The sequence below is a fragment of the Papaver somniferum genome, chromosome 11, assembly GCF_003573695.1.
Source record: "Papaver somniferum cultivar HN1 chromosome 11, ASM357369v1, whole genome shotgun sequence".
Classification (NCBI taxonomy): domain Eukaryota; kingdom Viridiplantae; phylum Streptophyta; class Magnoliopsida; order Ranunculales; family Papaveraceae; genus Papaver; species Papaver somniferum.
The window spans coordinates 85,855,009-85,861,977 of NC_039368.1; the positions used below are offsets into that span (position 1 = coordinate 85,855,009).

General features: G+C 35.2%; 1 long non-coding RNA gene across 3 annotated transcripts; it reads right to left on the reverse strand.

Annotated features, from left to right (window-relative positions):
* Positions 1–262: 262 nt before the first annotated feature.
* On the reverse strand, positions 263–4,114 carry LOC113320094. Of its 3 annotated transcripts, none has more exons than XR_003345909.1 (4): positions 3,577–4,114; positions 1,060–1,960; positions 739–845; positions 263–583 (listed from the first exon to the last, which is right to left on the reverse strand). It is a non-coding gene; the product is annotated as an uncharacterized LOC113320094 (long non-coding RNA). The 3 variants fall into 3 exon arrangements; XR_003345908.1 differs by having other exon boundaries at positions 263–590; XR_003345910.1 differs by having other exon boundaries at positions 263–635.
* Positions 4,115–6,969: the final 2,855 nt, after the last annotated feature.

The following is a 6,969-nucleotide window of genomic DNA, read 5'->3' on the forward strand; positions in this document are numbered from 1 at the left end:
CGTTACAATGCCAAGGGGATAAACAGAACTGAAAATTATCTCGAACTTGAACGTATTTTTGTATTATGGATGTTAGGCCAAGTTTTTTCCCCAATGCTAGCACAGTATCGTTAGTTGGTTTTCTGGAATCTTTAGAAGATTTAAATAAAGCACCAAATAATGATTGGGGTTCTGCAATTTTAGCTGAGCTATACATATCTCTTGGTGATTGCTCAACTAAGAAGATATATAGCTTAAATACATTTTGGGTCGTATCGGAGGTAAGAACTATTTATTAGATTTATTATCGAGTTGTCAAACTTGTGGTGAATGTATTAATACATCAATTTTCGTCAATGTTATTTTCCAGTATTGGTGGTATACTTACTTTACGGTCGGCGAACCTGATCTTCACGATAGACGATTAATTTTTCCTGTCGCGTACAAGTACAAAGCTGATAGTTGGATTGGCCAGGTTAATGATTAGTCAGCTGCTTGAAAGTTGGTTGGTTGAACAATACACTCTACCACCTGGGTGCATAATTATTCTTGAATCACTGGACAACTCCCCTACGAATTCCAAGAGGGATTTGGTGCATAAAATCTGCTCACTAGATAGACAATGGAACGGTGAAGCTTAACAATTCCAACTTCATCTAGAGAAAAATTCATCCGTTAAGAAAGCTAGTGGCCGTGGATGCATGCAAATTTCCAATGCTTGAAGCCCCATGAGATCAAATGCAAAAGTAAAATTTATACCTTCTCTTGCTGCTGTACTAGACCCAGAACAAAGAGGTCTAGTCATGTTTTGTGCATCATTCAGCGCGAAATTCCATAATGAAAGAATGTTGAGTCTGCACGGCTTTCTGTGAAAAAGTAAAAAGCAGATATGAATAAATACGACAATATTACGACACTTCAAACCAAGAAAAGCAACAAATACAACAATATATAAGGGCGACATCTTTGTATCAAAAATATATAAATAAGTGCGGCATCTACAAACATGCATACAGCTATATCGCACAAAATTTGATCCAACAGATACATCTTGCAATGCAATATTAAGCATTACTTAACTGAACAACTGAATGAGGGAGGATCCCGAAAGTTGAAAGATAAGCTAGTCAGCCTTTTTCAATGAGATTCACACTTTAAGTATACTCTTAACTTTCTGCAAAGTGCAGAAAGCTTATTTTCTATTCACTATATTTTGGGTTATGATGTAATGAACGATTTATCAATACAAATGATTACAAACATTATACATCAACAAGCACAGGTCTCATCACCGTTGGATCAAACTTTGACATACTGCTTAGAATCTGAACACCATTCCAGATGTATGTTTGAATCTTCAAGTTGATGCGTCATGAAATTCAAGCCATAGTCTCAAGCTTAACCACTACTAAAATACTAAGTTTTAGTCACGCCAAAAAACCGTGGCAGTTGACAAACATCCGTGGCAAAAGGTCACTTGCCACGGAAGCCTCCTCGTGACAAATAGTCCCGTGGCTAAGTTTTGTGCATCAGTCTTCTTCTCATCGAAATATTTCAACCTCATGTTACGTTTGCCTGCCTTCCATTTTTCATGGATTTTCTCCTCCACCCAAAAGTTGATCTCATAAGAATAATGAAAAATATCCTACAACATTCATCACTTAAAATTTAGTAATCTTAAATCAATTAAATAATTTAATATATTATTTTCTTAACCTTCAACTCTTCAATGGATTCTTCAAGATTTTCTTCCTTATGGGCATATCAGACCAGTCTGGAATGTCAAAAGGGAAGTTTTCTCCATTTAGTGCCAGCTTTCCACAGTAAGCCGACATCTTATTTGCGTTCGGTCCAACTGGTGCGCCCCAGCAAAATTCCAGTGATACTTTCTCAACCTTTTTCAGCTTATTAAGGAAGTTCAACTTGACCCCTCCTGTTACTTCCTTTGCTGCCGGAGGTTGTGGGTTTTCATCCATATTTCCTGCAAGAACCACAAACAACAAGTAAGCACATCATAAAAAAAATAAAAAGATCACACAACGTGTGGATAAAAAACACATAATAAGAAATTAATCAAGGAATGCATTCAACCCTTCCTCATACTCTAGAGAATGAAAAGATATAAAGAAGTCAGCGAGCAATGTAGCAAGTTGAATCTGCATTGATAATATATGTCAACTCAGTCCATAAGAAACCCAAGAAGGAAAAGATATAAAGAAGTCAGAGAGCAATGTGGCCAAGGTGAGTATGCATTGATAATATATGTCTACTCAGTCCATAAGAAACTCAAATAATTTCAAAACCTGGCTTCATAAATAGTACCAAGGAAAGTGCTATGTGATATTTCACAAGCTTGAGAACCGAAGAACAAGTAACTGTGGCAAGTGCACTATTTATGTCTCACTATCTTCCACCTTAAAGCCCCGCAAATAGTGCACTTGTCCATGGTTTTTCCTTTTTTTTCTAAAGGGGGAATCCCAAACAGAAAACCAATTATCATAAACTCCTGATATATAAGCCAACAACCTACCCTCAAACAACATGTTTCATAAGGAAAGAGAACAAATTTTGCTTGCAGATTTAAAGAAACATGCCATTGAATTCATACGGATATTGGTGCTCAGAAAAAAGTAGAAAGTTCCTATTGTGTTTTATCTAGTTGATGCTGAGATAACCAGTTAATATGTAACATGGCACATTCATTTCTAGACAAACTTATTACTACTAGCCTGTTACAGTAAAACCTAATGAAATGGGATAAGTTGAGGCTCTTGAGGGTACGCCTCAAATGATAGTACCAAATTGTAGGAACACAATACTACCTCAAACTATCTTTATTTAAACAATAAAATCTGCAAACTCTCTGTCAGGATATAGAAAACAAGTCAATCATGTGAGAGACTCGGTCTAGTGCTGAACTTCATATAATGTGATAACCACAAAACATTGGGTGTAAGTGTATTGTAATACAAGTTGGTGCTATCCCAGATGAGAAACTTTTCGGATTATGAACTACTAATCACATAACTACAAATTTATCGGAGTAGTAAAACTGTAAAAGTCTCCTATTTGACCCTCTAATTCAAAAACCATTGCTTCATCAAAGAGTACTTGGAAATTACTACACATGTCTTTACGAAAATACTTCTGACGTGTGCTATACAGAAATTTTAATTTTACCATCTACATTTGATTTGAAAGTTTAATGGAGTCATGGAGATAAAGCTGATAGATGAAAGACATTATTCCATAAAGGTATACTTCGTGCTTAAGTTAGACTAGAGGCTACATACAACAAATTCGATGTTTAAACAAGCATACAAAGTAAAAAATACAACAAAGAAGAGTAAGGATGCAACAACAGTCTTAAGGAACAACCAAAAATAGTATTTGACAAACCTAGAAAGACATGCATACTGGGTTTTGCAATTACACTTGAAATAGAAATACAATTCTATACACAAACCTAGTATATTTGATATTACAAAGCAAGAACAGTAGAATTTCAAAACAAAAATTGAACTTTGACCTAAAAGAAACTCAAAATATATGACAATCGCAGTAGGAAATCAAGGAGAAAGAAATTAGATTTCTTACCAGCTTGTGCAGATAAAATCGATGATGTCTTGCAGAGAATGAAGAAATTGATGGATTTCCTTCTTCCAAATCTGACCCGATATCATAAAACAGTTCAAATTAAAGAAGATATAAATTCTAAAGCAGTAAAAAAACTGAAGCTGGAATGAAATTAGGTTGATTCATACATATAGAATTACTACTTAAAAAACCCTAGTTTCAGAAAATCAAAATCAGAAGATCTAATTTTAGAAAATGTTTTTATAGCAACCATAATCGAAGAAAGAGGAGAGTTGAGGGAGGTGGGAGGAACTGCAGGAATTGGATGAACTGGGGACTTATCTCATCAGGTGGGGATCGTGGTCTTCTGCTGGGTTTACTAGCCACGACTTGAGATTTTAAGAAAATTCTAGGAGAATTACGATCATTTTTAAGTGTTATATTATTCTTTTATCTCCTTATAAAACATGGAATACCAACACCAATTAGGAATCTAGTTATTTTAGGAATTAGTTTATGGTTTCTTAATTGTGGTATTTGCTTTGAACTCAAGTTATGTTTTCCATATATACATAAGTTCATCATAGGGTTTAGTTATTCAGTGAATAACTTCTCTATTCTATTAGAATCCTATAGATCTTATCACTTTCTTCTTCACGGGCCATGGCAACTTCTTTTCCGGGGAGATATAATACAGCCACTTGGTGTCTCGAAATAAGAAATTTTAATAACTACACTGCTGAAGATATGTATGAATTTTTTAAGGACTACAATGTTGCACATGTTTATATGACACCGATTTATGTGATCACTTATGCAGAAGTGCGCTTCTGGTCCAAAGGAGAGGCTGAAGCAGCTCTACATGCTTCCCAAGGTAAAACCTCTGAGTTCTTAGTTTTGATTTCTAATTTTTCAATTCTTATTTAGTTTGTTAAAAAGAAAAGACTTCCAGGAATTGATATATCATCTACCCTGATTTTCTTTACCTCACTAATAATTCAATTATTTTTTCACTAATATTGATTCCTGTTTTTTTCTTTCTTGTAGGTACTTTTGAGGCATCCCGTAGTACATATGGTGCGGATGGGCGATATTGGCGACCACCCTTATCCCCGATTTTGAAATGACAACTTTAAAGCTACAATATCAATCAAATTTTCAATCCGTCTCGTTTGTTTTTATAGTTCTTGTCATAAAAATTACAAATATTATTCATAGCCAATTTAATTTTTTATGACAATCATTATTATAGAAAGGCACTAGATGTGAGCAAGGATTTATACCTTTTCGAGTTCTGGTTAGGTTAAGTGATTATAACTGTTGGTTTTCCAAATCTAAGTTTTTTATTTCTTTGATTTTAGTATGTTTTTATTCTTAATTAGGTTTTCTAAGTTCTGGTAAGATCCTTACTACTCCTATATTACATGTTGCATATTAAGATACGCATCGCTACCACTCCTGGTAATAATGTTATTAATGATGTGAGTCATGTGTCTTCGAAAGGAGCTTGCTGGGTAGATTTATCAGGGGCAAAAGGTGAGATTTATTCTCAAAAATAATAAATAAATAATTAAATAACATATCTCCTCTTGGAAGTTAGACATGACGGCTAGTGTTAATAAAAATAAATTTATTAATCTGGCCATGCATAAAAAAAATTCAAAGAAAATGTTTGATGTTATTTTTTTCTGGTGATTTTCTCAAAAACTCGGATTATATACCGTTCACTAGGCTTACGGCACGGTCCTTAACGTTGGTTAATTTCTAAAATCATACTAATTTAATTATATTTTTGCTAATTAATCGATTTGTAAGACCTAATACTTCCCTTGCAAAATCGCTCGTATAATCACCGGCAACACATACCTATACCATATCATCCAACTTCATTGTGTCAGCGCAGCTAAATTGCACCATTGCTAAAAACATGATGACATATCTCAAGAAACAACATGTATAACTATCGATCCTCTGCCGCATTTCCTTTCGCTTGGAATATCGCTGATTCCGTCCCATCAGTAATCATCATTGTTAAATGTAATCCGTCCAAGTGTTGATTAGTACAACGATTCCTTTATGTCTATATTATGTAATGTTCATTTTTTTTAATAAACAGACTGTGCAAAAGTAAAAGAACATAAATATTACATTGGGATTAAGATAACGTATTTGAAGCACTATGGACATTGCCTCCCGTTGCTAGTGTTCTCGAATTCCTGGTTGCATTCTAGACAGTACATGCAACACCAATCATTTGCGAAGCGAGTTATTTGCGCCAGTATAGTCAATGTATCTCCTACCTGTAATAACATATTACGTCAAATTTTTGGAGTCGTCTAATAAATTAGTTCATATTGTTGAGATTATTAGTCCCACATTGTCTGGGCATCTAAGATCCTGCGGTTTATAACTTCTTAGGGCCTCTCCGCTCATTCCCAATTGGTTTTGATTTGGATTTCGGGAGACTTTAACATGGAATCAGAGCAGGCTATTTGCGACGAGTCATTAGACCGCTCCTTTACTCCGCGTCATCCGATTTAATTGTCCACGTGTTAGACCCAGCGAGGCTACATGTGAGGGGGAGTGTTGAGATTATTAGTCCCTTGCATGGGCATCTAAGATCATGTGGTTTATAATCTCTTAGGGCCTCTCCGCTCATTGACGATTGGTTTTGAGTTGGATGCCCGCAGACTTTAACACATACCTCGATCTCATGATTCATTTTCTTTTCACATGGCATATCCATTGACATCATGTGTTTTCATTTTATATATTGAATGGATTGCCTGAACAATGGATTTGAGGAGTTCATGTTGGTTTAGGTCAGCAATTTTTCAGTAAAATCTGAATAATGAGAAACTTGGAAAGCAAAAAAATGGTCGTCCTTTGATTAGAAATCCTTTGAGAATTTTATTGTTGTTTGCATCACCACCTTCATAATCTTAATACAGCTCAGTTAATTTCTATAGGTGAAATAATAATTTTCAATGTGATGATGACTTTCATTTTTTGTAGTTATATGGGTAGTATAAGTCATAATTCGGTCCTCTGTTCATATTGAACTTTCAAAGAAAAGTTAGGTTTACTAGCCTTGACTTGAGATTTTAAGAAAATTTTAGGAGAATTGAACGACACGGTATCCACGACACCATTTATTGTCCCGAAGCAAGAGGCCCGGTACACTCACGACCCACTCTGTCGTGGGTAGAAGACATCTGACGGACTAATACCTTGCAAAGTTAGACGCGTGGCAAGTAGGCATCATGCCGTGGCAAGTGAGTAATCTATTTTCCACGGTTACTTATTTAGCGTGGCAAAATGTGACAAATTGCCACGGATATTCAAATCCATGGCAATTAGGCCGTGACAAAAAGTTAGTAGTTTTGTAGTGGTTCCTATCCATATGTGGAACAA